The following is a 12241-nucleotide window of genomic DNA, read 5'->3' as shown; positions in this document are numbered from 1 at the left end:
TGTAGCTGAGTTTGCTTGTTTGAAATACCAATCTGAGAATCTATATTTTAAATACACAAATTAGCTTATACATATTCACAGTAATCATGGATATGTTTAGAGGTATTTTTGCCATCCTCATTTTCCTACTTTACATGATTTCTTATTGTCTCCTTCGGCTTCATTTTTGCCATTACTTAGTTTGCTCTAGTTTTATTTCTGTCCTATTTATCTCCTGTTATATTTCATATAGTTTTACATGAATGCCTCTAAGTTTCCATGATTATCACATTTTATCTAATGAAACATTCCATTCTAGAAAATGATATATAAAATCCATTTCAACATAACCAGGATCAACTAACGAAGTTCAGAAATAAGATACTGCATATAAAAATTTTTATACACTTAGCCCATATAATACCCTTGGTTTCACCAAAGGACTCCTTTTGAACATTTATGTTTATTCTTCTACTATTTTCTTGATAATTTTATGACTATAGTTATTAGTATGTATTTTACTGCTGTAAAAATTCCATTGAACAATAATTATGAAGGAGGAGGAAATATTTATGTTACCTTTTGGTTTCAGCACTTTAAGTCACTGATGAGGTGGCTATACTATTTCTTGGTTGTGGTGAAACAGAATAACTTGCTAAAAAGGCATGTCACAGCAAAGTGGCTCCATCTAGTTCAGAGAGATAGGCAAGATAGAACCTTTAAATGCATATTCCCAGTGACCTACTTTCTCTAGTGATATAGTTTCCATCTCTTAAATATTCTTGCAACCGCAGCACGGGATCAGGTCTTTCACACATGCCTGTGTAGGACATTTTCTATTGATACACATCATTATGCATATATTTTAAAGGTTTCTATTTATTTTCTATTTTATATATGCATGTTTTTCAGGTTTTTTGTTTTGTTTTGTTTTCACAAAAACTTAAGGCTTTCAGATTGTCCTTTGCTCTTAATACAATTTGTTGGACACAAATCTCATGTGCCACACAATCACTTGAATCACATTACCACTCACATGAAATGGTAGCCACTAGCACAAAATTTGTTTCAGTTCTTTGCTTACTTTTGTTTTACCTTTCCTCATATATACTGCCTTGGGTTCTTCTCTCCCAAATAATATGTGAGCTCTTTAATCATATTTCAGCTCGTTTACTGGAGATGTAGAATAATGTGACCCTGTCCATTTCTGTCAGTTCACTTACCACATCTTGTCTCTATAAAACGACACTTTAGATGTTTCAAAAGGAAATTCTAGTACTTGATACCGTTTTGCTCCTCTATCAACTTAGAATAGTTTTCTCCTACCATTACTGAGGATAGTTGGCAATCTAAGCATGTATATGTTTAATTTAGACAACTTGCTCACTTAATACATTCATTTTAAAGGAACATCAACCAACACCTTGCTCTAAAACTCTTCAATAAACCTTACTACAAAAATAAAGAACCCAAACTTCCAGCATCACAAATAGTAATTTTGTGGTAACATGGTCCTTATCCAATTATGTGAGAATTTCTAAACATGCTAGATTTTTCTACTCTTAGCCAAGAAGTGCTTCCTAACAGGATCCTGATACAGCTGCCTCATGAGAGGCTCTGCCAGAGTCTGACAAATATAGAGGTGGATACTCACAGCCCTCCATGGGACTGAGCATGGAGTCCCCATTAGAGTAGTTAGAGAAAGGACTGAAGGAACTGAAGGGGTTTGCAACTGAAAGACAGCAATATCAGCCAACCAGACCCCTAGAGCTCCCAGGGACCAAACCATCAACCAAAGAGTACACATGGAGGGACCCATGGCTCCAGTTGTATAATTAGCAGAGAATGGTCTTGTCAGACATCAATAGGAGGAGAGGCCATTGGTTCTGGAAAGGCTTGTTTCCCCAGTGTAGGATAATGCCAGCATGTTGAGGTGGGAGTGGGTGGGTGAGAGGGGGAGCATCCGCATAGAAGCAGGGGGAGAGGGAATGAGATAGGGGGTTTCCAGAGAGAAAACTGGGAAAGGGAATAACATGTGAAATGTAAATAAATAAAATACCCAATAAAAATAAAGTTTCCAAAAACCTTTAAGGAGTAGCTTATGGTATGTTATCTTATAATAAGCACCATTCTACCACTTCCTTTCTTATATCCTTTCTGGTATTCACATAATTTCTTCAATGTATGAATCATTTTGTTCTATGGTTCTTTTGTACTTTTCTGGTATTCATGGTCCCATGATAAAGGCAAATGAACAGGAAGGAAGAAAATTTCATGAGAGAGATGTTTTTGTATATGTTTGGTTCTTGCTTTGGCTAAGACTTCAATCACTATATTATTCTAAGCAAGTCACCAGAATAAAGTGGTGTGGGGCTCACAAAACCATCATGATTGGACATTGTAGGATTCTATATCAAAGAAACCATAATATAGGTAGGAAAGTATTGTGGTATTTTAATAGTCTTGTTCTATCACAAAACTAGTATTTCCTGAATTCTTGTACTTTATTTCTTCAAGTAAACCTACAAATTATAGATAGCAGTAAAATTAACAAGTCCTCAACTCGAGAATTCACTGAAAGAAAACATATGAAAAGACAAGGCAAACTGAAAACCAGGAGCATTTATAAGCTATGTTTAGTTTAATACTATTACAGAAACATCTCCTTGTCAATCGATGTAATAACATTGCTGAAGATTTTTTAACTACTTTTATAAAGTACAGTTTTCAAGCTCTGAATGATAGTTCAATGTATATGATGAGTATGATGAATAGAAGGAAAAACAATAGAAATATGGCTATTATAAAATAATAATTGTTGCTGCAAATTGACAAGAAAATGTGCTTTGGTTTTTACCAGGCTTCTGAATGAGTTTTATAGATAGACCAAAATGTATCTTTAGAATTTAGCTTTGATTTTTGAAACATAATTAAAACAGAAATAATCACTAAATTTGTTATAAAATTTAAGAGTATGAATAAATCTATGATGAGTATACAACATTTAAAGCCATAATGATATGAATGCTGTTTGTCCTACCTATTCCCTTGAATTCTGAGTAGGTAAGAAGACAGTTCTGAAAAACGATTTTGTTAAACCTAAGTTGAATAATGTAATATATCATATATATATACATATATATACATACATATATATATATATATATATATATATATATATATATATATATACTAAGACCTAGCTTTAATTGAGATTTTAAATTAATCATCAATTGGTACAGCATTTACAAAAAGAAAATTTGGCTGAATGAACCCATGGTTTTACCTATCTTTTTCCTATGACGTTATCATTCATGCTGTCATTTCTATTATTTCATATATATATATATTGTATACATGATGTAGGAGGGACAGGTCATAGAAGGTGGCACATAACAGGAGTAGAGAAGTCAAATTGCCCATACCAACAAGTATGTAGAAGCTAATATTATGATACAGCTTAAGATCTAGGTAAAGAGTTAATCAAACTCAGAATCACACATTGAGAAAATATAGTGTTCTAGACTCCACAGTGACAAAATTAATAATATATATATAGCAATTTTTGTTAGTTTTATACCTCTATTTTATAAAATCAGAAAATATGATTAATAATATATTATACTAATTGTTAGGGGGAATGCAAATATAAATCCAGTTTTACAAAATTTTTAATTTTTGGTTTTTATTTGCAAGAATATCAATTTCTAAATGGGTTATGTAATTAAATGGGATACTAAAACATTTCACTAAAAAAACAATTAAAAGAGTTCAGGTGAAGTTTGAGGATTATTTGTCAGCATTGTAATGAGTATTTTCACACTGAGTATACATTATGGAGGAAGACATAAAACATTCAAATATATTTATGTTCAATATTCAAAAACTTGTGTTTTGTTTGCTATTCTTTCTTTTTAATGGATTTTCATCGTACTTTTTTTTTGCTCCTTCCAAGTTTGATTTGCAGATGAACTGATAAATATGACAGGCAATCATTTAAGAGATAAAAAGTGATGTTCTGCAATACAAATTCATGTTAGAATGATTACCACAATCATGCAAATTAACACAGCCTGCTAGTTTGTCACCAGACATGGATTTCTTCACTGTTTGATGACGATGTTGTAAGATTTTTGAGTTAAAAGGTCAAGGGGGCATTAAATAAAACAGTCTGGTTTCAAATAAGGTTACTGTGTTTGTTAGTGCACACAACTGGGTGTAGCCTCTCTCCAGTAGGAAGCTGAGAATTATGCCAGGGAAAAATATTGCTGTGGTCCTTTATAGGGAGCAGGCAAGGGATTTAGAAATGAGGAAATTGTTGAAGCATGTACATGTAGCACACAATCCTTTCCTAAAGCTTCTTCTTGAAGTTATTTTCCTAACTGGAGACAAACTGAAGGATCAAATATACTTTTCTAGGATGACCAAGCATGGTTCAGCAAGGCTAAACAAGGTTTTTGTAAAATTATTGAAATTCTGTTTTATGGGCAATGTACTCTAACAGATGTTATTACTATTGTTTTGTGATGAGAATCCTTCATATTTATGTTCTACTTTTAAATGATTGATATTGTTTATTATTATTATTATTATTATTATTATTATTATTATTATTATCTTCATTAAAATCCATTCCTTGACCTTTCTGTTGTTTCCTAGGATCCAGATTCAAAGAAGAAGTAACGGACAAGAGAAAGTAAACAGACAGAGGAAAAGGAAGGAGGTATTCCTATCTCTAACTCTCAACTTAGTTCTGTCAATGACTACCTTCCTTTATCCCTACAATTCTGAAAAGTACTCAAAAACTCCTTTTGTGGTGATAGCTGCAGTTTCCATGCAACTCTAAATAAAACTATTCTGCATGTTTTTTCTCAAAGCTATTTTGTTAATCCACACATAACTATAGTCCATTTCTCTATTGGTTATTTTATTTACATTTCAAATTTTATCCCCCTTCCCAGTTTCCCCTCTACAACTCCCCTCCCCCTACCTCTAAGAGGGTGCTCCCCCACCGGCCCATTCCACTCCTGCCTCAGAGTCCTAGCATTCCCCTACACTAGGTCATCCAGCCTGCACAGGACCAAGGGACTTTACTCCCAGAGAAGCCTGATAAGACAAACCTCAGCTACATATGCAGCTGGAGTCATGGGTTCCCCCAGTGTACTCATTGGTTAGTGGTTTAGTCACTGGGAGCTCTGGGGTATCTGGTTGTTTGATATTGTTGTTCTTCCTATGGGGTTGTAAAACCCTCCAGCTCTTTCATTCCTCCCCTGCCCCCAACTTCTCCAGTGAGGACCCTGCCCTCAGTGTGATGGTTAGCCAACCATCACATCCGTATTAGGTTCTGGAAAAGTGTCTCAGGGTCAGCTATGCCAAGCTCCTGTGAGCAAGCACTTCTTGGCATCAGAAATACTGCCTGGGTTTGGTGTCTGCAGATAGGATGGATCCCTAGGTGGGGCAGTCTCTGGATGTCTTCCTTCAATTTCTGCTCCACTCTTTGTTCCTGCATTTCCTTGTGACAGGAGGAATTCTTGATTAATATTATTGAGGTGCATTAGTGACCCCACCCCTCAATCCGTGCCCATGCCTGTCCTATGGATATGGTTTCTACAGGTCCTATCTCCCCTTTTTTGGGTATGTCAGCTAATGTCCTCCCTGTTGAGTCCTGGGAAACACTTGGGTCCTTGGCATCTGGGACTTTCTAGTGACTACCACCATTCCCCTCCCCATCAACTGCTATATATCTCCTTTCAAAATCCTGACTCTATGTACTTCTCCCCATCTCCTCCCATATCTAAATAGCCCCCTTTCCTCTCCTGATCCTCTCTTCCCTCCCAGATCCCTCTCTCCCTCTACTCACCAAGATTATTTTCTTCCTCCTTCTATGTAGGACTGTAGCATCCACACTTAGGTGTGGTTTTCTTTTTTCTTGGGTTTCATACAGTCTATGAGTTGTATTATGTACGGTATTCTGAGCATTTTTTGGCTAATATCCTCTTATTAGCGAGGACATACCATATATATATTCTTTTGTGACTGGGTTACCTTACTCAGGATTATATTTTCAATTTCCATCCATTTGTCTATGAATTTCATGAAGTCATTGTTTTTAATAGCTGAGTAATATTCCATTGTGTAGATGTACCACATTTTCTGTATCCATTCCTCTATTGAAGGGCATCTGGGTTCTTTCCAGCTTCTGGCTATTATAAATAAGGCTGTTATGAACATAGTGGAGCATGTGTACTTGTTATATGTTGGAGCATCTTTTGGGTATAGGCCCAGGAGTGGTATAGCTAGGCCCTCAGGTAGTACAATGTCCAATTGTCTGAGGAACCTCCAGACTGATTTCCAAAGTGGTTTGTACCAGCTTGCAATCCCACCAACAATGGAGGAGTGTTCCTCTTACCCCATATCCTTGCTAGCATCTGCTGTCACCTGAGATTTTGATTTTAGCCATTCTCACTTGTCATGAGTTAGAATCTCAAGGTCATTTGATTTGCATTTCCCTGATGACTAAGGATGTTGAACATTTCTTAAATGCTTCTCAGTCATTTGAGATTCCTCAGTTGAGAATTGCATTTAGATCTATATTTGAATCCTTAAAAGATGCCACATACTACCTACTTCTCTGTCTTCCATTGTATGGTTTCAATTAAAATCCTCCTTCCTGGTATGTAGTCAATTTTCTACCTAAAACTTTAGTACCCAAGTGATTCAGGTTACATGTAAATTTTAAATGAATATTTATGTACCTATATATATCTACTTGTGTACATGTGTATGCATATATTTACCTGTGTTCCTTATACAAGGAAGTCAGAAGAGAGCAATAATTACTCACTATTACTCTCTGCTTCTTTATTTGCAACAAGGCATCTCCCTGAACTTAGGAATCACATTTTCTCAGGTTGTAAATCAGAAATCTGTGGGAAACATTTTGTCTTTCTTTGACAGCCTTGGAGCTGGGATCTCAGGTTTGCACAGGATACCTAATTTATTATGTAGGCACTGGGATGTGAATACTGGTCCAGATGATTATGAATTTCATTAATTTCCTTAAATCTATATGATTATGTGTAACAGAAGTACAGAAGAAGCCACTGGAAAGTAATTTCTAAAAGGGTATGAGAATATTTAAAATTTTCCTGAAAATAGTAAGCACTTAATATTATGATTGTTAATTAATATCATCGGAAGACAAATTATTTTTTAAGTTCTCAGCATAGTACTGGATTAAAATAATAAGTATTCAATATTTAATGAAGTAATTTGGTGATTTTAGAATGGAAATAATTAATAACCTAAAACTGGAATCATGTAAATTTAAAAGTTACTAAAAGATGTGACCATCTCCTCCATTTTCAAGTTCAATTATGAATATATTCAAGTCTTATGTCTTGCCTACTGTTAACACTGGCAACTGGATCTTACCAATTTCCATTCAGCTCAATAGTTGATATATTCTAAATAATGAAGTAGAGTGGGGTTTTCTTCCTTACTTTCAGGCCAGAGTTCTAAGGAAATGAGATAGGGATGCCCTTGCATATGATGGTCAGTTTCTCTTCCTATAGGCTGATACAGTGTAAGGCTAGTGTAAGTGTAGTCTACCATTATAAGCTGAAGAGTATCTGCATCTCCAACTACTACTATTTATCGTATTTCTTATTTCTATTTTCATGTATGGATAGTCTGTATCCTCTGGGACCTTTCAGCTCTTTGTTATGACAGGTGGAGTAACTAGATGGCTTACACTTTTAACTAAAGTTGTACATTAAGCTACCTCAGGGAAAAATACAATAATATATTGTATATTGTCATGTCTGGTACAAAATACTTAGCAGGCATGCAATCTAGTAAGGGAAAAACAGATAATTTAAATATTGTTTCCTCACAGGTGTTATATAATGTGTTGTAAAAAAGGAATAAAATGATGGAGGCTGATGTAGTGTAGAAATCAATACTCATTAACCACAAATTAATATCCATCAATTTCTTTGTTTTGACACATATCAATTTATCAAATTAGGTTAAGTCTATGATACAAATAGTTAATGTTTGCTCCGGAGTTTATTGGTATTGAGTATGATTCATTGTCCATAAACAGAAAAAAAAACAAACCTTTTCGATTTCGCGTATATTTGAAATAAGAATAATAATTTCCTTTAATATTTACTAATAATTTTCTCTCATTAACTATATAAATAGAACCTTAATCTAACACTGAATTTAATCTTCTTTTCTATCTCTATTTTAGGCTTGATACAGATGTATAAGAAATAGGGTTTCTTTTTGTAACTCCTCCTATCTTTTCCATTTCCTTTTGTTTGTTGGTTGGTTTGTTTCTTAGCAGGAATGCCATGAAGTAGAATCCTAAGAAAAAAATTAATCATTTCTATTTACTGGGTATTTTAGTACCTTTCCTGCCAATACTGAGTACCTTAGGCTCTATTATGGAAGTAATATAATACTTGGCCCTTTGTTGGACTTATTTTACAGTTATGTGATTATTCTTTCCTTGGAGTTCTCTCAGGTATGCTTCAAAGCTTTCATGAGGCAGGTACCTTTCGGCTTTTTAAAAATTTTGCCTAGTTACTTGCTGATTTCTTAATGCTGTATCCTGTTCAAAGTTTTATAGATATATTCCAAAGTAAGCATACCAAAATATGGTCAGTTTCCACAAATGTTAAGATACTTACTATTCTCAATTTACACATTTTGTCCACCTCCAACTATATGCAGGTAAAAAATTAAACTTTTGTACCATTATACTTTTTTCGTCTTTATTAAATTGGGTATTTCTTATGTGCATTTCAAATGCTATTCCCTTTCCTAGTTTTCAGGCCAACATCCCCCTAACCCCTCCCGCTCCCCTTCTAAATGAGTGTTCCCCTCCCCATCCTCCCCCATTACCGCCCTCCCCCAAAGAATCTGGTTCGCTGGGAGTCCAGACATGGCAGGACCAAGGGCTTCCCCTTCCACTGGTGCTCTTACTAGGCTATTCATTGCTTCTTATGAGGTTGGAGCCTAGGGTCGGATCCATGTGTAGTCTTTGGGTAGTGGCTTAGTCCCTGGAAGCTCCGGTTGGTTGGCACTGTTGTTCATATGGGGCCTCAAGCCCCTTTAAGCTCTTTCAATCCTTTCTCTGATTCCTTCTATGGGGGTCCCATTCTCAGTTCAGTGGTTTGCTGCTGGCATTCACCTATGTATTTGCTGTATTCTGGCTGTGTCTCTCAGGAGAGAACTACATCCGGTTCCTGTCGGCCTGCACTTCTTTGCTTCATCCATCTTATCTAGTTTGGTGGCTCTATATGTATGGGTCACATGTGGGGCAGGCTCTGAATGGGTGTTCCTTCTGCCTCTGTTCTAAACTTTGCCTCCCTATTCCCTCCGAAGGGTATTCTTCTTCCCCTTTTAAAGAAGGAATGAAGCATCCGCATTTTGGTCATCCTTCTTGAGTTAAATGTGTTCTGTGCATCTAGGGTAATTCGAGCATTTGGGCTAATATCCACTTATCAATGAGTACATACTATGTGTGTTTTTCTGTGATTGTGTTACCTCACTCAGGATGATATTTTCCAGTTCCATCCATTTGCCTATGAATTTCATAAAATCATTGTTTTTGATAGCTGAGTAGTACTCCATTGTTTAGATGCACCACATTTTCTGTATCCATTCCTCTGTTGAAGGACATGTGGGTTCTTTCCAGCTTCTGGCTATTATAAATAAGGCTGCTATGAACATAGTGGAGCACGTGTCTTTTTTATATGTTGGGGCATCTTTTGGGTATATGCCCAAGAGAGGTATAGCTGGATCCTCAGGCAGTTCAATGTCGAATTTTCTGAGGAACCTCCAGACTGATTTCCAGAATAGTTGTATCAGTCTGCAATCCCACCAACAATGGAGGAATGTTCCTCTTTCCACACATCCTTGCCAGCATCTGCTGTCACCAGAGTTTTTGATCTTAGCCATTCTGACTGCTGTGAGTTGGAATCTCAGGGTTGTTTTGATTTGCATTTCCCTCATGACTAAAGAGGGTGAACATTTCTTTAGGTGCTTCTAGGCCATTCGATATTCCTCAGCTGTGAATTCTTTGCGTAGCTCTGAACCCCATTTTTAATAGGGTTATTTGTCTCCCTGCAGTTTAACTTCATAAGTTCTTTGTATATTTTGGATATAAACCCTCTATCAGTTGTAGGATTGGTAAAGATCTTTTCCCAATCTCTTGGTTGCTGTTTTGTCCTAACAACAGTGTCCTTTGCCTTACAGAAGCTCTGTAGCTTTATGAGATCCCATTTGTCGATTCTTGATCTTAGAGCTTAATCCATTGGTGTTTTGTTCAGGAAATGTTCTCCAGTGCCCATGTGTTCCAGATTCTTCCCCACTTTTTCTTCTATTAGTTTGAGTGTATCTGGTTTGATGTGGAGGTCCTTGATCCACTTGGACTTAAGCTTTGTACAGGGTGATAAGAATGGATCGATCTGCATTCTTCTACATGTTGACCTCCAGTTGAACCAGCACCATTTGCTGAAAATGCTATCTTTTTTCCATTGGATAGTTTTGGCTCCTTTGTCAAAATCAAGTGACCATAGGTGTGTGGGTTCATTTCTGGGTCTTCAATTCTATTCCACTGGTCTATCTGCCTGTCTCTATACCAATACCATTCAGTTTTTATCACTATTGCTCTGTAATACTGCTTGAGTTAGGGATAGTGATTCCCCCTGAAGTCCTTTTATTGTTGAGGATAGTTTTAGCTATCCTGGGTTTTTTGTTATTCCAGATACGTTTGCAAATTGTTCTGTCTACCTCTATGAAGAATTGGATTGGAATTTTGATGAGGATTGCATTGATTCTGTAAATTGCTTTTGGTAAAATGGCCATTTTTACTATATTAATCCTGCCAATCTATGAGCATGGGAGATCTTTCCATCTTCTGAGATCTTCTTCAATTTCTTCCTTCAGAGGCTTGAAGTTCTTATCATATAGATCTTTCACTTGCTTGGTTAAAGTGACACTGAGGTATTTTATATTATTTGGGACTACTATGAAGGGTGTCATTTCCCTAATTTCTTTCTCAACTTGTTTATCCTTTAAGTAGAGGATGGCTACTGATTTGTTTGAGTTAATTTTATACCATGACACTTGCTGAAGTTGTTTATCAGGTTAAGTAGTTCTCTGGTTTGGGTCACTTAAGTACACTATCATATCATCTGCAAATAGTGATATTTTGATTTCTTTCCTTCCAATTTGTATCCCTTTTTAACTCATTTTGTTGTCTGATTGCTCTGGCTAGAATTTCGATAACTATATTGAATAAGTAGGGAGAGAGTGGGCAGCCTTATCTAGTCCCTGATTTTAGTGGCATTGCTTCAAGTTTCTCTCCATTTAGTTTAATGTTAGCTACTGGTTTGCTGTATATGACTTTTACTATGTTTAGGTATGGGCCTTGAATTCCTATTCTTTCCAGGACTTTTATCATGAAGGGGTGTTGAATTTTGTCAAATGCTTTCTCAGCATCTAATGAAATGATCATGTGGTTTTGTTCTTTCAGTTTGTTTATATAATGGATCACGTTGTTGGTTTTCAGTATATTAAACCATCCTGGCATGCCTGAGGATGAAGCCTACTTGATCATGGTGGATGATTGTTTTGATGTGCTCTTGGATTCGGTTTGGCAGAATTTTATTGAGTATTTTTACGTCGATATTCATAAGGGAAATTGGTCTGAAGTTCTCTTTCTTTGTTGGGTCTTTGTGTGGTTTAGGTATAAGAGTAATTGTGGCTTCATAGAAAGAATTCGGTAGTGCTCCATCTGTTTCAATTTTGTGGAATAGTTTGGATAGTATTGGTATGAGGTCTTCTATGAAGGTCTGATAGAATTCTGCACTAAACCCGTCTGGACCTGGGCTCTTTTTGGTTGGGAGACCTTTAAGGACTGCTTCTATTTCTTTAGGAGTTATGGGGTTGTTTAAATGGTTTACTGTTCTGGATTTAACTTCGGTACCTGGTATCTCTCTAGGAAATTGTCCATTTCCTCCAGATTTTCAATTTTTGTTGAATATAGGCTTTTATAGTATAATCTGGTGATTTTTTTAATTTCCTCTGATTCTGTTGTTATGTTTCCCTTTTCATTTCTGTACCATTTTAAAAGATACACAAAATTGTAACCTGTGACATATTTAAATATTTTATCTAATTTTTAATATTTATGCATTGTTAGCCACTACAGACTTGAAGTATATACCAATATAGATTGCCACAA

At 35.9% G+C, this 12241-nt stretch overlaps 1 protein-coding gene across 4 annotated transcripts in view; it reads left to right on the top strand.

The window, feature by feature from the left end:
- Positions 1 to 12241, top strand: part of Mageb18 (MAGE family member B18) — a 756240-nt gene that overhangs the window by 709964 nt on the left and 34035 nt on the right. For all 4 annotated transcript variants that reach the window (NM_001434087.1, XM_087599980.1, XM_087599982.1 and 1 more), the window contains one exon: positions 4639 to 4702. The gene's annotated coding sequence lies outside the window, so the exon portion shown is untranslated. The remainder of the gene's footprint in view (positions 1 to 4638; positions 4703 to 12241) is intronic.

Source organism: Rattus norvegicus, chromosome X (genome assembly GCF_021556685.1).
Source record: "Rattus norvegicus strain SHRSP/BbbUtx chromosome X, alternate assembly SHRSP_T2T, whole genome shotgun sequence".
NCBI lineage: Eukaryota > Metazoa > Chordata > Mammalia > Rodentia > Muridae > Rattus > Rattus norvegicus.
The sequence above is the reverse complement of the archived record's forward strand: the minus strand, read 5'-3'. Positions and strand labels throughout refer to the sequence as shown.